The 25,122-nt window shown below is 41.1% G+C and overlaps 1 protein-coding gene across 11 annotated transcripts in view; it reads right to left on the bottom strand.

The window, feature by feature from the left end:
- NCOA1 (nuclear receptor coactivator 1) overlaps positions 1–25,122 on the bottom strand; it is a 216,641-nt gene that overhangs the window by 95,135 nt on the left and 96,384 nt on the right. For all 11 annotated transcript variants that reach the window (XM_055122558.1, XM_055122563.1, XM_055122564.1 and 8 more), the window contains exon 4: positions 10,633–10,784. The gene's annotated coding sequence lies outside the window, so the exon portion shown is untranslated. The remainder of the gene's footprint in view (positions 1–10,632; positions 10,785–25,122) is intronic.

Genomic DNA, 25,122 nt, shown 5'->3' with positions numbered 1-25,122 from the left:
AGACAATCATAATCCCTTTCCCTACACAAATAAGTAAAAATTCTAATTATGGATTTATTCTTTCATGCAATCAAAATGGCGCATTTCTGATTTCTCTATATTAGAATGGTGTTCACAAAAATTTCCAACTCCTACAACTGTAATTTCATTATCATTTATTTCCTCTCCACTTTCATTTCTCATTTCTTTTTTTTTTCTTTTTGGGTCACACCCAGCGATGCACAGGGGTCACTCCTGGCTCATGCACTCAGGAATTACCCCTGGCAGTGCTCAGGGGGCCATATGGGATGCTGGGATTCAAACCCGGGTCAACAGAATGCAAGGCAAATGACCTACCGCTGTGCTAACTCACTCCAGCCTCCTCATTTCTCATTTCTAATTGGTACTTAATCTAATCACTTGTATTACTTGTCATTCAATTGATCTTCGATTTGCTCGAGTGGGCACCAGTAATGTGTCCATTTGTCCATTTGTGCTCGTTCCAGAACATGAAGAGCCTTAAACGGTTCATTAGGGTTTTGACGAAGAAGTTTGACCATCTCGTAGGTGGGCGGCCATGTGGTCTTTTGACGTCCATGGAATCCAGTTGGTAACACCGGTAGTCCAGCGGTCGTCTCTATGTGTCCGGCCCATCTGATTTTTGACGCCTTGGCAAACAAGACAGTGTCCCTGATTCTTGATTGTTGATGGAGATCGGAACTCCGGATTCTTCTCTCACTTGAGTGAAACGTGATACTCCAAGTATAGCTCTTTCGATTCCTCTTTGGGATACCCGAATAGCATTCTCATCCTGTTTTCGTAGGGCCCAGGTCTCTGAGGCATGTTAGTGCAGGTAGAATGGTGGAGTCAAAAAGATGTGCCCAGAGCCGGTGGGTTCTTCATCCTCTTAACCACTTCTTAGACGCTCTTGAAGGCATTCTACGCTGCTCTCTTCCTCCTGCGCAGTTCTGGCATCAAGTTGTTCCTCATGTTGAGTTGACCCAGGTACACATAGCTGCTGTATTTGGAGATGTTCATTCCATTGAGAGCAAATGGAACGTCAGGGACTAGTTTGTTTTTCATGAACATTGTTTTGGTGAGATTCAGCTGCAGTCTGACCTTTCCACACTCGAGATTGAAGTCAGCCAGCATTTGTGCCGCTTGGCTAATGTTCGGTGTTATTAGAATAATGTCATCAGCAAAGCAGAGGTGGTGTAGTTGCCGACCATCTATCTTCACTTTCATTCCTTCCCATTCTACTCGTTGCATGATGTTCTCGAGGGTGGCACTGAAAAGTTTCGGTGCAATGGTATCACCCTGCCGAACCCCTCTCTTTACGTCAATGTGATCTTCCTTGTAGAATGGTGAGATCCTGGTAATACAGCTTACAGAGGATCTTGATGTATTAAGTTTGAACAACCTGTTTGGCTAGGGCTTCGATGACCGCTTCAGTCTCAGCAGAATCGAAGGCCTTCTTTAAATTGATGAACGTTAGATAGAGCAGCATCTTGAACTCTCGCAAAACTTCAATGAGCTTGGTCACTGTGTGGATATAGTCCAATTCGGGTTGTTAAGCATTTGAATGAATCAATGTTCACGGCCAAGTTCGTGTTGACAAGGACACTAACGCCACCAATCCCTCTGTTGTTGCATGTTCCAAGGAACAGTTCTTTTCCAGTGTCAAAAATGGCGTGATGAAATTGATGCCTTCTCATTTTGGTCAGACCAATTATGTCGTACTTAATCTTCTGCACTTGCATCATCAGGTCCTGGATGGATGCTTCTGATGCCAGTGTATGTGTGTTGAAAGTACAGACAGTCATTTTAGTCCTTCTTCGTTTTGGCAGTGTAGTTCATCCCTGAGATTTTATCAGCCTCTCCTTGCTTATCCTTAACGCTGCCATATTGGGGGCTTTTTCGCTGTCGGGCGAGTGAGGCCCATTGTTGTTACTGATTTTGGCATATCCAATATGCCACGGATAGCTTGCCAGGGTCTGCCGTGTGGTGGGTGGTGTACTCTTGGTACCTTGCCGGGCTATCCAAGAGGGATGGAGGCTTTTAGGGCAGCCTCCAACCACCCTTACAGGTGTTCCCATGGTTCACATCATATCTGAACTCCATCAAATATGGCACAGAATTTATGAAAAATGGGTATTAAGTGTCTTATAGTGTGTTGTGCGGCCGCGAAGTGGCCTGGAGCGCAGTGGTGGCTGGGTAGTGGAGGTCATCTGATGAGGTATTTATCTGGCACTGGTAGGGTGGCTTGTCTGGGTTTGATCCCTGGGGTGAGATTGGAGAAGGCAGATAGAGGATCTTGTTTCTGGGTCTTGTTGAGCCTGGAGTCCAAGGTCACAAAGTTCTGTGGGGCTTCACTCATGCATGAGGTTGGGCCCGAGTGTCCGGAAAGCGGCCTGGAGCGTGGCAGTGTCTGGGTAGGATTCTGGAGACTTAGATCTAAACCACAAGTAAACTCTGTATGATGCTCTACTGTTTCGAGGAAAGGGTCAGCTTTCGAAAAATTCCAGAATCTTACAGTAAAATCATAGGAACAGGAGGCCAAGACAGAAGTATGAAACAGCGAAAATTTCATCTCTCCTAATAGCATAGGTATAACCGTATATCCCACAAGTCCCAGCCTCTCAAACTACCATTAACTGCCCCTGTTACCAGCAAATTCTCATTATATTTGCACCAGTCACAACTCAAAATTTCTGCTTGGCATGCTGGAACCACAAGTTTGACTCCTGTGGTCTTCACATCCCAGATTCTCAGAGTCTGATCATCTGAAGCTGAAGCAAAGCACCCTGGGATTGGTACTAAGATTCTGTTAATTCTTTAACAAAAGATCTTTCTTGGACAAGGTCTTCTCTCATTTTTCATTCTTAGGTAGTTATGGTTCTAGTTTAGAACCAAATACTTCATTCTAGATTAATGTGAGGGTTTTTGTGATTTTTTTTTCTCACATTTTCTTTGGCACTTCACTTTGAGTTTTTTTTGTTTTTGTTTTTGGGACGCAACCTGTGGTGCTCAGGGCTTACTCTTGACTCTGCTCTCAGGGATAATCCCTGGTGCATGGGGTCCTGGGGACTGAACCCCAATCGGCTGTGTGCAAGGCAAGCATTCTACCTGCTGTATTATATCTCCAGCCCCTCATTTTACTCCTATCTGTCCTACAAATAGCAGCAAAACCGTTCCTGCTCAAGTATCATTTTCAAGATGTCACTTCCTTCGTAAAGAATTAACTGTATTCCCCTACTGAAACATTACAGTTAAAAGCATAGGTCAGAAAGGTTTTGTTCAAATATTGACTTAAAACTTTGACTCACTTTCTATCTGCCTGTTCTGAGCCATAATACATCACTTCCTTTTGCCTATACCCTCATCTGTGACATCTGATACATAGGGATAATAATGACTTATTTACCTTTAGTTTTTTTTTTATGAGAACTGAATAGCTCCACATGAAGTACTTAATATTCACTTCAGTAGATCACCCAACTATTATTTCCTCACTGATAAATCATCACTGGCTTCCATGATCCTACACTTCCTTCTTTCACTAAAGAATTTATCAAACATCAAGCACTGTCTCAGGAGTTTAGAAAATTAGAAGACAGTAAAATAAAGGTTCCTATCCTCATAAAGTGACAGACATAAATAAAATGAAATTTTGAATTCTAGCGCTGTCGTCCTGTTGTTCATCTATTTGCTCAAGTGGCACCAGTAACGTCGCCACTGTGAGACTTCTTGTTACTATTTTTGGCATATTGAATATGCCTTGGGTAGCTTGCCAGGCTCTGCCGTGTGGGTGGGATACTCTCGGTAGCTTGCTGGGCTCTCCAAGAGGGGTGGAGGAATCGGGTTGGCTGTGTGCAAGGCAAACGCCCTACCCGCTGTGTTATCACTTCAGTCCTTTGAATTGTAGTAAGTCATGAAAGAGTAGGCTTCATAGAAAAAAGCAATAAAGCAGATCCAATTTAAAAATTCCGATCAGCTGGGGCCTCTCTGAAAAAGAGATGCTTATGGGCTGGAGAGATGGCAGAGCAGAAAGGTGCCTGCCTGGCATGCAGTCAACTGGCTTTGATCTCTGATGCTCCCTAAGGTCCTCTGAGCCCACGCCAGCGTGATTCTCTCTTTTTTTTTCTTCAAAAGTGAGGGGCTTTTATTTTATTTTTTAAATTTTTTATTAGTCAATCACTGTGATGTACAGTTACAAACTTATGAACTTTTGTGTTTGCATTTCATACAGTGCATTGCATACAGTGATCGTTTACCCATCCTCCACCAGTGCCCATTCTCCTCCACCAATGATCCCAGTATCCCTCTCACCACCCCCACCCCATCCCCCACCACCCCACCCTGCCTCTGCGGCAGGGCATTCCCTTTTGGACCCATTCGGGTTAGAAGATGCGGACTAAAAGTAGACTATAGACCGAACATAAAGGCCACTCAATACCTCTATTGCAAACTACAACACCCAAAAGGGGAGAGAACAAAAGGGAATGCCCAGCGTGATTCTTAAGCTTAGAGTCAGGAGTCAGGAGTCAGCTCTGACCATGGTTTGGTGTGGCTCAAAACAACTAAATGAATAAAACAAAAGAAGTGATGCTTAAGCCATAAGACAGGAAGGATTAGGGTGATTTTCTTGATATCTTAATCTGAGCAATTTTTTCATAATTCTTGTGGGCTAGATTTCTTCATGGTACCAAGTCCTTTTCCCCCCTCATATTATCCATTTTTCTGGGATGATGTCACTCAACATTGTTTCACTAAATATCTTTAACAACTCCATCTCCCTCTCTAGACCAGATCCTCTGAGTCTCAGTCTCATAATCCAACCCCGCCCCAGTTTTCTCCATTCAGATACCATAGAGGTATTTCAAATTCCTCTTTCTCAGGTGAAGTTAACATTTCTCCTTATATACTATTTCTCTAGCTGGCAGAATGGGGTTATTCTAGCCTCTTCTCTCACAGCCCACGCAGAAACATACACAAAGATGTGTACATATTTATTTCCTAAACAGTTTTTTAAAAAAATCTATCCCTTTCTCACATTTTCATCTAATTATCTCTTGCTGGATTATGAAAATTTGTTTCCAGGGTGGTTTTCCTGAGCCAACATAGTAAAATACCAAAGCTATAAATCTGATTGTGTCAATCATTTAAAACTCTTCACTAAATCCTTACTTCCCACAGGATAACATACACATAATACCCCAAATTTTCAAACGCTCTCACTGTGTTACAGAATTCGGTGAATGAATGACTAATGAAGTATTACAGATTATATAAACCCTAAGAAAGCGGTCTTGAAGTAAAATCCTTTACTAATATCCCATGTTCCCAGCAAAGGTTAGGAAAGTTTAAATTCGTCTCAGTGTGGGCAGCCCATCTTAATTAACAAATACTGAACTCCTACTATAGGGCAGCCTTTAGTCTCGGAACTGGGAATACAGCTGTGAATAAAAATTTATAAAACTCTGTTCTCAAAGACCTTCATTCTATTTGTGCAGTGGAACAATAAATGACACAAATAACAAATTACAGAGCACATTAGAAAGTGATACGTGCTCAGGAGAGAAATGAGGTAAATCAGAAGGGTAGGCATGTGGAGGGGCAGAGCAGTGGTTTGAAGGGAGGTCCCGGCCATCAGGTACAAGCTCCCTGAGAGGGCCCCGGAGCCAGTGCTGAGAGAGGGGAGGAAGCGAATACTGACTATTGACGGAGGAGAAGCACTGCAAGCCAAGGGCTCTCCCGTCCCGCAGGCAGCACATGTGAAGGTTCTATTGCTTGTTTATTCCTTTTAAATCTCTCCCTTCAGCGAGAGTGATGGTACACAGCGTAGCGTGCTTGCATGTGGTTCAAGCCAGGTTCAGTCCCCGGCACCACATGTGGTCCCCCATAACTTCAAGGAGTGATCCCTGAGTGCAGAGTCAGGAGTAAGCCCTGAGCACCACCAAGCAAGGCCCCCAAATCAAAACCAAAACCAAACAAAAGTCTATCCTTTCCTCACTTTATCCTCTTATAATCTCTTGCTGTACTATTAAAATTGTTTGACTGACGATCTTCCTGAGTCAACAAAGTAAACTACCAAAGATGTAAGTCTGATCATGTCAATCAATGGTTTAAAGCTCTTCACTAAAATCCTTGCCGCTTACAAGGCAACACAGACATAAAATATAGATTTCACGTCAGTAAGAGTCTGGAGGCTGGAGTACGACAAAGCTTTTTGGAATGACAAAAAGAGAAAGACGGTACAACAAAAGAACCAGGAGTGAGGGAACAGGAAAATGAGATCATGGAAGGCTGCATAATATCAAGTCTTTTTTTCTTTTCTTTTTGGGTGACACCCAGCAACGTACAGGGGTCACTCCTGCCTGACTCATGCACTCAGGAATCACCCCTGGCGGTACTCAGGGGACCATATGGGATGCTGGGATTTGAACCCAGGTCGGCCGCATGCAAGGCAAACGCCCTACCCACTGTGCTATCTCTCCAGCCCATAATATCAAGTCTTTAACACCATTTGAAGGACTTCAGCTTTACCGTGGACAAGTTAGGCACTAAAGGTGGCACTATTAGGAACAACGAATGACAAGATCTGATTTTCACTCTGACTTCTCTGAAGGACAGGCATATCTTTTTCATCTCAGGGATTTCATATCTAAGTTTCCAACTGCTAAATGGACATTTCTGGTACCTTCAAATTCTACATGTATAAATAAAAAAATTTTAAAATAAATAAAAAACCACATTCTATATGAAAAAAATAAGATGGACTTTTAAGTTCCAGATTTCTACTAATGATTAAATAAACGCATGAGATAAATGTTATGATGCAAAGACACTTAAATGAGTAAGCGTCAAAGCTATCGTAAATATGAGTCTCAAACTAAATAAACTGAAAGGAAAAAAAAAGTCTGCTAGGGAGGTGGAGTGGGAGGTGGGAGGGATCCTCAGACCATTTCAATGTCTACCAAAATAAGGGTCAATAACCAAAAAAGCAGTAACTGTCACCAACAATTTGCTGATAAGATTCTTGTATTAATGGTTTTATTTATAAAACACTAAACAGATAACAGAATGCAAAGCCTCTAGTGTGAAAACTATCACAGCAGTTCTGTTTGTGGACTGGCTTTATATTTGATGGAGGGGTGACTTAAATAATGCTCATTAAGAAATAAAATATTGGTTTCAGGAAACCAATTTGCATATCTCCTTTAAACAGAGGTAAGGTTTCTCAGTAAAAGTACCCCGTTGATTGAAAAAGGAGTTGCTGAGTTATACCCAAGCTCCTGCAATCTCTAGAGAGCAGTTTTAGGAACATGAAACCACAGCTATATCTGTTCAAATGGAGTGAACTAAGCTAAATAGGTAGGACTGAAGAAATAGGTCAGTGCTTTATCTTTCAGTTGAGTTATAAATTTCCACAAAAATAATGTTACTCATCTCCCAGATTTAGCTGAGAACAAATTGATTTAAAAAAAATCAGCAACAGCAAGTTAATAAACAACAGTACTAATAGAATTTAAAATGCTTAATAGGCAATTAGCATGAAGCAGCATGCATATGAGGAGACGGACTCTGAGAATGGATCCCTTCAAATCATAGTATCATCTAGGAAAAATAGTGATAAATAAAACACTTCTATATGGGGTAAATGCCACAAAAAAAGTTTCTCATACAGGAGTTCCCACACATTTAGGGTTCTCTAAAACAGTTTATGATATTGTCTTTTTAAATCAATAGCTACATGCAAATTAGTTATTTATTAGTAAAGAAAAATAATTTTATTTAGAAAAATTCAAGGAGAGTAAGAGAGAAATACACACCACAGGCTGTGGTGTGAGCAGCAGAGAATGCACTACAATTTTGTCTTTGTTTCAACAACTGAAATTCTTGCATGTGAAGGAAGGATATTGCCTTTAGTTTATTCATTTCCCTTTTAAATGTTGAATAATTTTCTACTGTTTGAGTAAATCATATTTTATTTACTCATTCATCATTTAGGATTCTTTTAAAAAAAAATCTGGGGCTCTTTCTCAATATATAATCAATATCCGATAAAGATATTGTTCTTTATCAATAATGAACATTTATGTGCAAATTTTGTATAAAGGATTTTTCCCTTAAATATAAGCCTAAGAGTGGGATTATACAAAGTAAAGAGAAAGTAAAGTGAAATTTATCAGCTACAGAGGTGGGGTGGGGGGCTGGGGGCGGGGTTTACTGTGGTTCTTCGTGGTGGAATATGTGCACTGGTGAAGGGATGGGTGTTCGAACATTGTGTAACCGAGACTTAAGCCTGAAAGCTTTGCAACTTTCCACATGGTGATTCAATAAAAAAAATTTTTTTTAATTAAAAAAAAAAGAGTGGGATTATAGGGTTATACTGTCCTTAACTCTTTAGGTATCTGCCAAACATCTTTTTACTGTGGCTAAATCATTTAAATTCTTGTCAGTAGGGTTCAGGAGTTTCAAGTTCTCCACACCCTCATCACAGATTGTTATCTTATGGTTTTAAAATCAAATTTCATTTCAATTACAGCCATCCTATTGGTGTGCATACCTCATTAAGGTTTTGTTTTATATTTCTCTGATCTTTAATGACACTGACATCTTTTCATGTGTTGACTGGTCACTTGCAAATATTTTTGTTGATTTGTTTTGCTTTGGGGGGTCATATCCCGCAGTACTTCGGGGACATGTGGTTTAAGGGATCAAATCTGAACCTCCAGCATGTAAAGCAAGTGTTGGGCCTATTGAGTAATCAATCTCTCTGGCTCTATACATCTTATTTTTTTCTTTTTGGGTCACGTCCTACCACTGTACTATAGCTCCAGCCCCTATACATCTTTTTTAGAGAAATGTTTATTCAGATGCTTTCCCTATCAGACTATTTGCTTTTTAACTGTTGTGCCATAAATCTTTGTATTTGGTTTCTGACCTCTATCCAATGCAAGTTTATTCCTGTTCTGAAGGTTATCTTATCTTTTAAAAAAATATCTTTCAGGGCTGGAGCTATAGCACAGCGGGTAGGGCGTTTGCTTTACACTCGGTCAATCCGGGCTCAATCCCCAGCATCCCATATAGTCCCCCAAGCACCATCAGGACTAATTCCTAAGTGTAGAGCCAGGAGTAACCCCTGTGCATTGTCGGGTGTGACCCAAAAAGCAGAAGAAAAAAAAATTTTATTTTCAATAAAATCCAACTTATCTATTTTGTTCCTGCTTAATAAGTATATTATATAGGCTGTCTTAAATAGTTTCTGAGGCTGGAGCAACAGTATAGCAGGTAGAGTATTTGCCTTCCACGCTGCCAACCAGAGTTCCATCCTTGGTACCCTGAGCACCACCAGGAGTGATCTCTGAGTACAGAGCCAGGAGTAAGCCCTGGCTTGTTTGTGTGGATGTGGCTCATTTGGTAGTCCCAATAAAAGGGGTATTTTGAAACTAGTAACTCAAAGATTTCCTTAAATAATCCCCAATGTTGCCTGGTCCTTCAAACACTGCTGGAAGTGATCCCTGAACTTGAATCCAGGAGCAGCCCTGGGGAAGGTTATTCATAGCACAGAGACGGGATCCTGCTCCAATAAACCTTGGTGATAAATGATCTATCATTATCTTAACCATTATGACCAGGAATATAAAGCAATAGCAAAGAAATGCATTTAAGTCAACGAGTTATTAAAAATAAATACCATTTTACCTCAAGTTATTGATTCTATAAATTTCACATTTTAGTTTTTTATAAAAGAAAATTCTGTGCATAGTCTTCTAAATTTATTTTTCTGATAATTTTGCTAATAATCATCCAGGACTAGGAAACTTCTAAAAGCACATAATATTTAATAGTTAATATTTTTAACACAATATTTAATATTTTAAACATAATATTTAAAACAATACATTTAATAAAACTTATTTTAAACTTATGTTTATACAGAGTAAGAGTCAATGCTTTCTTTTCATACTTTTTTTCTACATGGAAAAATTAAGTTTGGAAAAAGAGTATGCTGCAATAGCAACACATGTTCTTGAATATATTTCTCTTATTCCTTCAGCTCACAAGTTTTGGAAACAACAATATAAAAATGTTCAAATTTTTAAAATGAACACTAGAAAGAAAATTAATGACTATGTTAGAAATATCTAAACCAAATCTTGGGATGGTTCAATTTTCAATTAAAACTGCTGCAGTTTTAATTCAGGAAGGCGCTGAGGGTCTGGGAACACTTGAAGCTTGTTAATTTCAATGTACTCACCTGGTTTATAAAGTATAATTTAGGCCTTTCCTAACATTTTCACTTAAAAACTTTACCACGTTTTATAATATACTCAAAACTTCTCAAATACACGTTGCTGTAAAAAAAATTAGTGGGGGCTGGGGCGATAGTACGACAGGTAGGGCGTTTGCCTTGCACTCGGCCAACCTGGGTTTACGACAGGTAGGGCGTTTGCCTTGCACGCGGCCAACCTGGGTTCGACTCCCAGCATCCCATATGGTCCCCTGAGCACCGCCAGGGATAATTTCTGAGTGCAAAGCCAGGAGTGACCCCTGTGCTTCGCCGGGTGTGTCCCAAAAAAAGCAAAAAAAAAAAAAATTGTCTTTTGCAGAGACAAAGCTCTTTTAACAAAGAGCTAAGATTCTTACCTGGGAGACTTCTTTGTTCATAATGAGTCTGCAGAACAGATATGGTCAAATCTAGTGGTCCGGAGGGCCGCTTCCAGGGGAACAGAGGGATGATGTATTCTAGTGATGGCTCTTGTTTCTTCTCACTTCATTTAAGGCCAGTTATAAAACAACTGAAAAAAAAAAAGGGAAAAGAAAAACATATAAACAGATGAGAATTTAGATAGTCTTTTTTCTTTTTTTTCCTTTCTGCAGTGCCAGGGATAAGGCACTGCAGAAAGGACATTTACTCTCTAAGACATGATAAAGGACAAAAAAGCTAAGAAAGAAACTGAAACTTCTGTTGTTGTTTTTTGTCTTCGGGGTCATACTCAGAGGTACCTGGGAGCCCATGTGCTGCTGGGAACCAAACCTGAGTCTTCTGCATCCATATCATGAGCTCGAACCCTTTGAGTTACTGCCCAAATCCCAGGAAATGCAACTTGATGGAGGTGAGGCTCCTACCACGTGGTGCACAGGAGGCTGATGCCAGGGATTATCTGAGCCGTCCCAGAGGTGCTCAGTGCATCTGGGGCTGCAGCCCACTGTGCTCACTCAGGAACCATGTGGTGCCAGCGACCAAACCAGGGCTGAAAACATGCTAAACATGTGCCTAAATAAATCCCTGTACCTCAGAAAATGCAACTTTTAAGGACAAATGGAAAAATGTTTCCAAAAGACAACAGATAAAAATCTGAATTGTAGCTGAAGTCCTTTCTGGTGATCAATGTATTCCTCTCTCTCTGTGTGTGTGTGTGTGTGTGTGTGTGTGTGTGTGTATACACCTGCCTGTTGTGCTTATTCTTGGGTATGCAATCAGGGATCACTCCTGGCGGGACTCAGAGAACCTTATGGGATGCTGGGGACTGAACTCAGGTCAGCTACATGCAAGGCAAATGCCCTACCTGCTGTACTGCCCCTCTGACCCCAATATAATCCTACTTAGATGGATGCTTAGGTGACAAATGCTGCTTTTAAACATCTTTGATTTATTTAATACTCATAATGTAGCAAATCACTATATTTTTTCCAAATAATTTTTCCAAATATTTTATATTTATAATATTTGAAAATAAAACTCACTGAGAGTGATAGATAGTTCAGTGACCAAGGGTGCATGTCTTGCATGCAGAGAGACCCAAATCCTCAGCATGGACACCTGGGCACCATGGGGGCGGTAGTCTCCAGTATCTTAAAGCCGAGCAGCCCCACCTCGCTGGGTCAGGGGTCTGAACCACCAGCCTGAATGGTTGAGTCACAGTGAGTAGGCCCCTAGGGTTCCCTGAACACTGCTTAGAATTCCCTCTCCAAAAAATAAATATAACAGAGTTCATTAGTTGTGGTTCCCACAATGATGAACCATCTCACTTTGAACTAATATGTTCATAGAAAATAATTACTAACTCTGGATAAAATATTTTAAAAAATCATTTCCAAATATATTGAAAAGTAACTAGAAAGAGGCAGAAATGTAGGGCATTTAGGCCACTGAAAGGAGGAACCCCCTTGGATGAGCTCTGCAGGCAGAAGACTTTCCTTAAGAGAATGCTCGGCTGGTGCTGGGCAGTACAGCATACTGGCTCTTGCCTTGCATGCAGCCAACCTGCATTAGATTCCCGGTACCCCAAATGGTCCCCAGCGCCTTGCCAAGGTGATCTCTGAGCACAGGGCCAAGAGTCAGATCTGAGCACAGATGAAGGTGGCCCAAACTTCTTCTCCCCACTCTCCCACCCCAAAATAAAGGACCGTTAAGCTCTACATTCCGTAAATTACTAGGAGAAAACTAATCTCATCGCTTGGCGCATATCAGAGTGTATTCACTCTGACCGAAGGCTAAAGAACAGGAGCAAGGAAGGAAGGTGGTTCTCCAATGTGTATATACATGCTATTTGAAACCCTGGCTGATCCCTGAACTGCTCACAAACAGGAAGATGCCCAGCAGCCTGAGGGAATACAAAAGCTGAAAGGCTGAAACTAAACAGAGACGGTAGCTGCTTGCTCTGCACAGGGAGACAGATCGGAGATTCAGATCCCGCCAGTGAGGAGGGCTTGGTAAACACCATAGGCTCTGCGTGTAAACCGTAGGAGCCACAGGAAAGGTCACATCTCAGGAACAAAAATTATATCCCTCAGTTCTTATTCAGAGCGATCATTTCCAACTATCACTGTCTTAGCAGTCCCTTCAGAACTGAGTGCTGAAAGGAGGGAAAGTGATATGTATGATACCCTTTCCATAACAGTATTGCAAACCACGGCTCCTAAAAGGAAATAAGGAGAATGAGAGAAAGAGACAGAGAGAGAGAGAGAGAGAGAGAGAGAGAGAGAGAGAGAGAGAGAGAGAGAGAGAGAGAGAGAGAGAGAGAGAGAGAGAGAGAGAGAGAGAGAAGACAGAGACAGAGAGACAAAGACAGAGAGACAGAGAGAAGACGGGGGGGGGGGGAGACAGAGACAGAGAGACAGAGACAGAGAAAAAAAATATCTGCCAGAGAGGAAGGCTATGGGGGCAGCAGGGCGGGCTGCTGGGGAAAGAGGGGACATACGTGGCAGGAAATACACACCCGTGAAAGGACAGGAGTTGGAACATTGTATGACAAACTCAATCATGAACAACACCTGAAATGATGCATCTCACAGTGATTCAATTATATATATACGACATACATATTTGTACTAAGGCTGTCTTCAGGCAAAACTGAAATAAATAAGGTATGAGAAAGTATTAAAAACTAAGCACAATTTCAAGGTGATCAGTAATATTTAAATTTTTATTTGAAATAATTATAGTTTCACAACTTCAAAAGAAATCACAAAAGCAGCACAGAGAGACCCATGAACATATGGGCCACCGACCCTCCTGTTACCAAAACCAAGAAGCCAGCACAGTCCAGGCATTTTGATCGGTGTTTCTCAACTTTTCCTGACTGGCGCCCTCCAAACTTGTTTCCTTCTATGTTCACCCACACTGTGTGACACCACAAATTGTGCACAGGAACCAAGTGTGTGTGAGCACACAGTGAAGTAAAGAGCCCCCAGCAAGCAACAAAACCAAGCAAGGGCAAAATAAATAAATAAAAATTTAAAAAAGACAAAACCCAAGTGAGGGCAAGTATGGGCTATACAATGACAACAAAGAAAAGGGATGGAGGAAAAGGGGAAATCAAAGAAATGTAACATTTAGTATCTATCTTATGCATGTGTAGTGTTTTACTATCAGCAAATACAAATCCATTTTTATTTTGTTTTATAATATATTCATAATTTCTAATGTCTTCTGGGACTTTACATGAGTTTTTTCTAAATTATTATTTTCTCCAATGATAAATTACATTTAAAAATGTAATTATTAATATTAGATGTTCAATATTAAAAAATTGAATGATCCTTACTTTTTTCCAAAAATCAATTACATTTTCTACGTTTTCTGAATTAACCTTAGTGCTCTATTTATTTATTTATTTATTTTATTTTGCTTTTTGGGTCACACCCAGCGATGCTCAGGGGTTACTCCTGGCTTTGCACTCAGGAATTACTCCTGGCGGTGCTTGGGGGACCATATGGGATGCCAGGGATCGAACCCGGGTCAGCCTCGTGCAAGGCAAACGCCCTACCCTCTGTGCTATCGCTCCGGCCCCAGTGCTTTTTTTATTTTTAAAATTTTTTATTTCCTTGACTTAAGCCCATTCATAGAAACTTAAACTTGAAACAGTTATTCATATTGATTATGCATTATATATAAACAAAAAGTGACTTAGAGCTAACTTAATGTGTAAGTAAACTAAGTGTGCTAAAACATTTCTTAGGAGATAACTATTCTCCTGATCAGAGAAGTTTTGCATCTCTGAATTTCACCTGTGTTAGAACCGGGAAGTAGTAATCAATTATAGCAGAGATAGGTATCTAGTTAACCACAAACCTAGGTATTCTCATTATTTATTTCCAAGGAAGAACACACCCAAAACAATCATTTGTGTACTTAATGCTATAGGTATTTTCTTTGCTAAATGATGCTCTTCTGCTCTATAAAATCTGAGTTATTACTGATACTTCCTCAAAATCAGGCAGGAGCAAAGTTACATGGATTCCTAAGATTTAGAATAACAAGAACAGTTTGTTCATGCTAATGGATACTCATGCAAGGAAATACAGGAAAGATGCAAGGTACAGTCGTTTCAGAACTATGTGATGAAAGGAAAGCTCAGGTAAGTCCATACCTAACAGATGTGTAGACAATGAGAGGTGAAAATTATGAAAGCAAGAGGGAGATGAGACAGATAATCAGAAACTAAGACTATATGAAGTATGGAGAGAATGATAAAAAATCTGATGCTTGATGGTTATTATGGATCACTATGATTATTATTCTTAATGATTATGATTCTAAAGATGTATCTTTCCAGTACTTATTATGCAATTTTCTGTACTATCTGGAGCTCAGCACTTGGTAAGTCTTTTCTTAGGAGATCTGATGTGGGCAGTAAAATTCCTAATAGACCCACTATGACTTCTGGGCATGCCTGGAAACTTCCAATTACTAGCTCCAATTTTCCCTCATGGGTAAAATCTTTCTGTCTTCATTATTTGCTTCCAATACTGGTTTCTGGATCATATGCTGGCTAATGCAGCACCTTAACTCCTTTCATTTTGTTCATTAAATTATTAATTAGCTTCTCAAATTTGACTACTTTAAGAAACAGAATGAAAGGACTGAAGAGGTAGTATAAAGGCACTTTAATCCCTGGTATCTCTCCAGCCCATTTTACTCAACTAAGAGGTATCATTATCTAATACTTCAAATGAGATCCTATCTTCTGCAAAATATTCTTAATATATAATAATTCTTTGCTTTCAGAATGTTCTTTTAAAAACATTTTGTTCTTGGGCTGGAGCGATAGCACAGCGGGTAGGGCATTTGCCTTGCACGCGGTCAACCCAGGTTCAATTTCCAGCATCCCATATGGTCCCCCAAGCACTGCCAGGAATAATTCCTGAGTGCAAAGCCAGGAGTAACCGTTGAGCACTGATGGGTGTGACCCAAAAAGGAAAAAAAAATCCAAAAAAAACAACAACAAAACATCTTGTTCTTGGATGGAGAGACAGTCCAGGGGTTAAGACTCTTGCCTTCTATGCAGCAGACCCGGCTCTGTGTACGGTCCTGCCAGCACTGCCAGGAGTGAAGCTGGGCACAGAGTTTGGAGCAATCCCCGAGTACTGCCAGGTATGGACCCGAATCCAAACAAACAAGGCCTTATTTTAAGGATTTAGCACCTCACCTTTCTACAGGTATTTTGTACACACACAGTGTAACAAATATGTATGTGAAAATAGGTACATGTGTGAAAATGTATGTATCTATATGTGGGCAAGTATGTGTATATACATATATGTGTACACACATTCTTGAGCTTGCCCCACAGCTTGGAAATTGGTTTCACATACTGGGGGAAAGGCACCTGAGACAGAGAAGGGAACACAAGTAGAGGGTGTTGGGAGGACCCACTCGGGTTGGAAGATGTGTGCCGAAAGTAGACTATAGACTGAACATGAAGGCCACTCAATACCTCTATTGCAAACTACGGCACCCAAAAGGAGAAAGAACAAAAGGGAATGCCCTGCCGCAGAGGCAGGGTGGGGTGACAGGGGATGGGGTGTGGGTTGGTGGGAGGAATAGTGGGAACATTGGTGGAGGAGAATGGGCACTAGTGGGAGGGATGGGTAAATGATCACTGTATGACTGAAATGCAAAAATGAAAGTTCATTAAGTTTGTAACTGTACCTCATAGTGATTCACTAATAAAAATTTTTTTTAAAAAATTCTAATTTATATAGTTTCCTTTACTGCCTAAGGACTCAGGGTGGCCATGTTGTCTGTGACAGCCCAGACAGACTAGCTGCCTCAGCCTTTTCACGGGGTCCCACATAACTAGCAGTAGTGCTGTGAAGGTCCTATGCCTGCCTGTCCCAAAATCTACCTCTGTGACTGCCTCACTGATGGTTTTGCTTTCTGGGACTGTAGGAGGAAGGTGCAAAATGTTTAGGACTACAATGGGAGGGTTAGGAAGGTGTATCCAACAAATGTCATATCCAAATTTTTCTGGCAAAAAAGGAGGCCTAGTGAGATGACCAAAAACCAGGGACCAAACTAAGTACTGAGGGCTTCCCAGATACATATATGGCTCTGTGATCTTGGACTCCTGAATAGTGTGGCTGAGAAGGTTTGATGCTTATGGAACACTCAGTGTCAGAAAGTCTTAAAATCTGTTTCTCCAGGGCAGGCACTCAAGTGAGTCAGAAAGACAATGAACTGCCTCCTACCTCGGTCCTACCCTCTTTCGACTCTCAAACTCAGTGTTAAAGCATCAAAATCCATAGTCAGATTCCCCTTCCTTCCATGGATGATTCATGTGTGAAGGAAGAGCAGCACTAGACTAACATGTGTTGCATCACGTGAAGCTATACAAAAGGGTTGGAGTAGAATGTAGCAGTCTGGCATGACCAATCACAAAACCCAGAATGGTTAAGGGTGGGAAAGGTTTCCCTGATACTTCAGCAGGGATTCTGTCAAAGCTATTTTTTGTGGGTTTCCCCCCCCCCACTTTGTTTTGGTTTTGAGCCACACCTGGCTGTGATCAGAGTTTACTCCTGACTCTGTGCTCAGGGACCACTCCTGGCAGGCTAGCAGGACCATATGGGGTTCTGGGGATCAGGCAAGCCACGTGCAAGGCAAGCTCACCTCACTGCCTGCTGTCCTATCCCTCTGGCTCCTGTCAAAGGTGCTTTACTGAAAAATATTAAGAGGGGGGATGAAACAGGGTGGGGTAAGGAAAGAATGGTCTTAAGTATGGTGAAGAGACATTGCTTCTTTTTGAAGGTTCCAAACTGTTGAAACCATGTTCAATATTAAGAAAAACCCTGTAATTAGAGGATGATGCCTGCAGCAGCCGAAGAGATGGATTCCATGGCCAACCCAGATTCTGATTTCTTACCTAGAGAACAAAGCCCTCAAGTTTGCAAAGTCTGTAGTGGAAAAAAGAGCAGGGGAGCTCAGCAGAAAACAGCAATGCCTGTTTACAGAAAGGTCCACTGGCCTAGAGACTGTTTCAACCAAATCGATGAACAACGTGACGACAGTGCTACAGTGCTATTTTAGCTGTTACCAGTCTCAAAATTTGTCATAGTTTCTCCCATTCTCCTATATCTCTAGATTTCTGACCCAAGCCAAACCCAAACAAAACAAAGAGAAACAAACAAAACATCTCCTCTTACTGGGACGCAGGGATGTGGCTCAGTGTTAGAACACCTGCCTTGCGGACATGTGGCCCAAGAACACTCCCCATTGTCATCCCACATGACTGAGTGTGACTCCCAGCATTGCTGGGTGTGAGCCCTGCCACAATAAAAAGAGAGAGTATGGGGAATATTGTCTGCTATGGAGGCGGGGGAGAGTGGGAAAGGGGGGGTAGGTATACAGGGGATATTGGGGTGGGGAATGTGCACTGGTGGAGGGATGGGTGTCTGATCATTGTGTGATTGCAACCCAAACATGAAAGCTTGTAACTATCTCACAGTGATTCAATAGAATTTTTTAAAAAGTTTGTGACACCCACTGCAGAGTAACAGAGTAACGACACACCACACTAATAGCAAAAGAACTCTTTACTGGTTGTATTTTCATTTGTTGTTTACTGGAGGAGAGAATAGTAATGTGTGCTGAACCTATCGCCTAAAACTGTAGTTATAAGTATACTGTATACTGTTCACTTTCGATCTTCCTGTTAGTTTGTACTGCTTTTAGTTTTTGAAAAATTGGTAGGGTGGAGGGGTGGGTAGGGTTGGGGAGTGCTGGAAAGAAAGTATAGTGAGAAGGAGTCTTGCCTTGCACATGGTCAACTCAGTTAGATCTCCAGCACCTGAAGTCCCACAAGAACTGATCCCTGAGTGCAGAGCCAGGAGTAAGCCCAGAACACTGAAGGGTGTAGCCCCCAAACCAAACCAAACAATCTCTCTAGCCATTGTTCCCCTTTTATTTCTTATAAAAATATTTTTATTAAAAAAAATCCCCCCCTGAAAAAAAATTTCCCCTTTTGGGGTTGGAGTGATAGCATAGAGGGTAGGGCGTTTGCCTTGCACGCAGCCAACCCATATGATCCCCTGAGCACCGCCAGGAGTAATTCCTGAGTGCAAAGCCAGGAGTAACCCCTGTGCATCATCGGGTGTGACCCAGAAAGCAAAATAAATACCACTGTTTCACTGTCATCCCGTTGCTCATCGATTTGCTTGAGCGGGCACTAGTAATGTCTCCATTGTGAGACTTGTTACTGTTTTTGGCATATCAAATGTACCACGGGTAGCTTGCCAGGCTCTGTCATGCGGGCGGGATACTCTCGGGAGCTTGCCGGGCTCTCCGAGAGGGCGAGGAATCAAATCTGGGTCTGCCACGTGCAAGGCAAACGCCCTATCCACTATGCTATCAATAAAATAACCTTATTTTTTTTTAAAAAAAAGTTTTCCCCTTTTATTTGAAACACCATGGTTTACAAAACTGTTCATGATACATTTGTTTCAGGCATTCAATATTCCAACATCAACCCCACCACCCGTGTGACCTTCTCTTCACCTCCTCCTCCATTTTCCTAAAAATTCCCCACCCCTGTCTTGTTCCCCCTTTTTAAATTCTTGCTTCGTGCATTATTATTAAACCTTAATCTTTTTGAGAATTTAGCAACTCATCATTCTGACATTCTTGAGAACCAATTAGCAACTGAAATTACTCAACAACATAAGGCAGAAACCATTAATAATGGGCAGCAAGACGTATGCCAGAGTTAATCAGAAAAGTTTAGAGAAAGAACTAGTTTAGACCAAGGAAATGCCTTTTAATTCCCATATGCTGATACCAAGAATTCTCACTTTGAAAAAGCAGGGGGGAAATTAATTTATCTTCAGTTAGCAGCTGTCATCTAATGAGATAAAAGTCCAAAGAAACTGTGGCTTAATTTCTCTTTCAGGAAGTAAAAGAAACTCTCAAATTGCTAAGGGCAATGGATTCTCTCACCCACAAGCATTAACTATGAAATGTGGTAAAGGTAGATTGTTAGTAATAACACTTAAAATTGTGTTTATACATTAGCAGCTTTAACAAAATTATCCACCTCTGCCATTACTAACTTTCTAAGTCAAAGCACTCTATGCTTTGACTTCCTGATTTGTTAAAAATCAAGATAATACTTGAACTTACTCAGGATTGTTAGCGGGTGAAGTGTAATATTTCTAAGTGATTTAAATCAGTGTCAGGCACATGGCAAATGCTATGGAAGTGCTTAGTATCTTCTATTTGACAGTCACCATTTTTAGAAATGACAGCAGCCATCGTTTTTGGCACATGTGGGTATCATATCTTCCTTTAATCATTTGTTCCACTTGTATGCATTCAGAAACTGTATGTACCTTCTGGTGGCTTTTCATTTTTATTCTTTTTCTGCTTCTAAGAAGATAAATATGTCTGACTGTACATTTTAAAGATAAAATAAAAATTTAAGAAATACAGAAAGAAATCAATCTAGTAAACTTGCATCATAATATCTTCCCCTTTAAAAAAATACAGAAAAAAAAAACAAAAAAAGATGGTGTGTGATGCCAGGGATCAAACCCCTGCAAGGCAAGTGCTTGACTGCTGAGCCACATCCATCCCTGGCCCGAAAAGTTTAAAAAATATTTAGAACTTAAAATCAAAACTGCGTGACTAACTGCCTCTTTATCAACTACTAACTGCAAAGCACTGATGAATCATACTTTTACAATTCTACTATAAAGACAAACATGGGAGAGCTCAGCCCTGTGCATTTCAATGGCACCAATTCTTCTGCATGTAGTACAGACGCACCTATGTTAGAGGAAAGTTATTCCCCAAGCATCTGCCTATTTGTTAACACATTCCAAATGAATCTTCTCGTTTTCCTCTTCCCTGCCTCTCTCCTATCCCTCCACAGAAAGGCACCTTCACACCCACCAAATCTCTGCTACAAGACATCCAGATCTCACTCCTGAAATTACTTCTACTCTCACACGCTCTATATTCCACCACCAAGCCCCATATACACAATTTCAAAAATAAATGATAAAGTCACACACTTACAAATCCAATACCCTATTCCTGCATAATTCTGTGTTTTTATCTCACTAAGAATAAAATCCCAAACTCCAATATTGCTACTCTCAGAGGGACTCCTTCCCATGCATCAGCCACACTAATCTTCCCCACCCTTCTATCTTTTCCCCACCACAATGCTTCATGACAGTACATTCTAGGCTGTGAATAATCCCTCCTATCTTTACCTGCCCAAATTCCTGCTCACTGTTCAAACTGATTTTTCTTTACTCCTGTAATTAAAGCAAGCCCTCTATTATGTTTTCTTAGCACGTTGCAATTTTTCACTATTTTCATTTACATAGTTGGTAGTGTGACTAGAAGTTTATAGCCTATCTCCTTTATCAGACTGTAAGCTTATAGGTGGATTTTTTTTATTGTATTTCATTTCCTTTTTCTTTTAATTGAATCACTGTGAGATACACAGTTACAAAGTTACTCATGATTGGGTTTCAGTCATACAATGTTGCATCACAGTCCTGGCAACAGTGTATATTTCCCACAACCAAAGTCCCCAGTTCCTTACTGCTGCCCACCCCATCTGCCCCCAGCCTGTTTCTGTGGCAGGCACTTTTCTTCTCTCTCTCCCTCTCTCTCTCTCTCTCACTCTCAACCTCCCTCTCTCCCCACACACACCCCTTTGAGCATTCTGGTTTGCAATACAGGTACCGAAATGCTATCATGTTTGTTCCTTACCTATTTTCAGCACTCAGTTCTTAATCAGAGTTGTCCATTTTCAACTATCACTACCATAGTGGTGTAGGTGGATCTTTATAACCAGCACAGAAGAGATCCACAACATTAAAAGATTAATTTGAAATTAATGAATCTAATTCAACTATGGTAATGCTGTTAAGGCTCAGATATTTAAAAAATATCATAAGTGGATAAAAAAAATACTACATATCTTTTGAGGGGCTCCCCAAACAGTGCTCAGAGAGCAATGGGGCCCCTACCGTGGTGTTTGGCTCACTGAGACACAAGGATCAATGCCAGAGCCCAAGGATTCAGTACCTCAGGCCCTGAGGTACTCGGGGCCCACCAAGGCCACACCAGCATCGCTAGGGGTGGGAAAAACATGCAGTGGCAGGAATCAAACTGGACCCCCCCCACTTGGTCTCCTTTGTCCCTACACAACTTTCAACACAATCCAAGGGCAGTATAAGTGGAGTGGACAACATGTACTATATTAGATAGGGGACGAGGCACAGATTTAGAGGTGAGAATGGCGGGAAGGAAGAAAGCTGAAAGTGGTGGTACTGCTAGACTTAAGTATCATTGGAGAAAGCCCCTTTCAACAGCAGCATTATGGAATATAATTAATTTCTGGTTTTGCCACAAGACAAGAGAAACAACAGGGTGTTGAAGGGAGTCCATATTCAAAGAGCTAAAATTGAAAGGTAACCCCTAAAATTACAAGTGCTTCGTTCTTTCCTGAAAGCAACTCAGCGAAACAAGAAGGAGTTGCTGAGGACTATGCAAAACCAGCTGTTCTAAGTCTCCAGTGTTCAGATGGCATTTTTTCACTCACAATACAGGCTTAGCATGCGGTAGAAAATGGCAATTTATAGGTCAAAAGCAAAGGTTGGATCAAATTAGACAACAATTACCAGTGGCAAATACTGCATATCTTGCAGTATATGCCTACCTACTACACTATAAGCTAGTATACAAGATAGTATTATAGTCTAGTATAGATAGTATAACAATATGGTCTAGTATAATTTAGCATAGGTATATAGTCTACATAGCATTACCAGATAGTATAGTTTATTGTAGTTTAGTACATATAGTCTAGATAGTACGCCAGATAGTATAGTTTAGTACAGATATATAGTATAAGATAGTATACAAGGTAGTAGAGCAATAAGTAGTCATGTCACACATTTTTCTATGTGCAGGCTGTCTATGACACACATTCCCAATGAACAAAGAAGGTCTCAGTAACATTTCATATCCTTTGAGACTAGCAGAGGATAGATATTAAAGTTAACTGATACAAACATTTGTAATCTAGGTATTTGTATTTATTTTTAGAGATAAATCTCTGAATTACATATTGTATTTTTCCCTTTTAGTCACTGTGATTTACAAAACTGTTAATCACAGGGTTTCATGCCTACGATGTTCCAACACCACACCCACCACCAGAGTGTACATATTATCTTTTAAAAAAGAGAAGCGGAGCTGGTGAGATAGTATATCAGGATGAGCACATACTCTGCATGCATGTAGGAAGCCCATATTTAATCCCCAGCACTGCATATGTTTCCCTGAGCACTGCCAGGAGTGACCCTAAGCATAACTGTGTGGTTCAAAAACAAAACCAAAATTTTTAATTTAAAAATAAAATAAAACAACAAAACAGGGAAGCAAACAGCAGGTGTACCAAGAGATTTCAATATTAAATTCATATTTTTGGAATGCAAAACTATAATCATGCGATAAAATGCGCTTATCTATGGTTCTATATAGTGGCACGCACCTGATCTCAGGAGGCAGAATGGGGGAGAGCAACAAGTACAGGCCAGCCTATTGCTTCAAAAGCATCGTAATGAACATGGATATTTAAAAATCAAATTACAGAGTCAGAAAGACTGTGCCGTGGATAAGACATTTGCCTTGAACATGGCTGACCCGAATTCAATCCCCGGTGCTACATATGCTCCCTTTCCTCCCTAGCATCTCTAAGCGTGATCCTTGAAAGCAGACCCATGCACAAACCCTGCACATCACTGGGTGTGGTCTCCCAAAACACAGGAAAGATCAAATTACAACACATTTTCTCAAACACTGAAGACCCCAATATATGATAGGTAAGTCTTAAAAATGCCATCATGGGGCTGGAGAGATAGCACAGCGGGTAGGGCGTCTGCCTTGCACGCGGCCGACCCGGGTTCAAATCCCAGCATCCCATATGGTCCCCTGAGCACGGCCAGGGGTAATTCCTGAGTGCAGAGCCAGGAGTAACCCCTGTGCATCGCCGGGTGTGACCCAAAAAGCAAAAAAAAAAAAAAATGCCATCATGTAACAGGTGCTATAGGAGCAGCAGGGCTGTTGCAGTGAATGAAGGAGATGGCACATCTACTCTCTGACACAGACAAAGGGAGGAAAAGATCGGCAAAGAAAGCTGGGAAACATGAGTTAAGGAGCCAGAGGAGAGGTGGAGCATATGTCTGCCATGTGGAAGCCCTGGGTTTGCCAGTCACGAGCAGCTCTGGGCTGGGTAGCGAAAGGTCACACTTCATTTGGGTGGAGGTCCTGGAGCACTCCTGAGCACTGAGCAAAAAAAGGAGACTACCCTTCTCACTCCCAAATTAGAGTTACTATAGCATCTTCTTTAGTGACAGGGGACACTTTTATGGAACAGCAACGTCTGTGCTGATACCATATATGATGAGACTAAATCCCAAAATTATTTCAGAAATTGATCTTAAAGAATGTGTGAAATCTGCTAGAAGCCTGTCTCAAGTGATGGGGGAGGAGGCAGTTAGGATAGAGAAGGGACCACCATGACAAAGGTAGTTCGAAATGATCATTCTGGGTAAGAACTGTGAACAGGCAAAGGAACAAACATGATAACCTCTCAGTACCTGTATTGCAAACCATAATGCCCCAAAGGGGTGGGGGAGAGAGGGGCAGAGAGAGAGAGAGAGAGAGAGAGAGAGAGAGAGAGAGAGAGAGAGAGAGAGAGAGAGAGAGAGAGTGTGTGCAGGAAAGTGCTTGTCATAGAGGCAGGCTGGGGGGAAACAGAGGGGGGAGGAAAACTGGGGACACTGGTAGTGGGAAATGTACACTGGTAGAAGGATGAATGCTGGAACACTGCATGACTGAAACCTGATCAAGATCAGCTTTGTAATTCTGTACCTCATGGTGACCAATAAATTTTTTTAAAAAATTAAAAAGAATGGGCATAATGAAAATTCAGCGGGAAGAATCTCAGTAATCTTGAACTTATCACTTTTATGTATATGATGCCCTTCTCTAGGCAACACCCAAATTCAATGGGCCAAAAAGAAAATTCTTATTACTATCACTTGGAAACTACTAAAATGGCTGCTATCGTTAGTCAACATACTAATTATAACTTTCAGATCTGTTTAATTCAGTTCTCCTTGCATCCCCTATATTCACTCTGTTCATAACTACAGTTAATCCTTTGTCTTCCATGTCTATCAAACTAGTTTTCCAAACTCACCTTTACTCTCCATATTGTTAACAACCCACATGTGAGGTCTTTAACAGTGTCTCTAACCTCTTCTCCCTGCTCTGCCCACCTGGTGCATCCTGTGCGGTCACACCTCTAGTCACAATTTAACAGGGTCTTT

The sequence above is a fragment of the Sorex araneus genome, chromosome X, assembly GCF_027595985.1.
Source record: "Sorex araneus isolate mSorAra2 chromosome X, mSorAra2.pri, whole genome shotgun sequence".
NCBI lineage: Eukaryota > Metazoa > Chordata > Mammalia > Eulipotyphla > Soricidae > Sorex > Sorex araneus.
The sequence above is the reverse complement of the archived record's forward strand: the minus strand, read 5'-3'. Positions and strand labels throughout refer to the sequence as shown.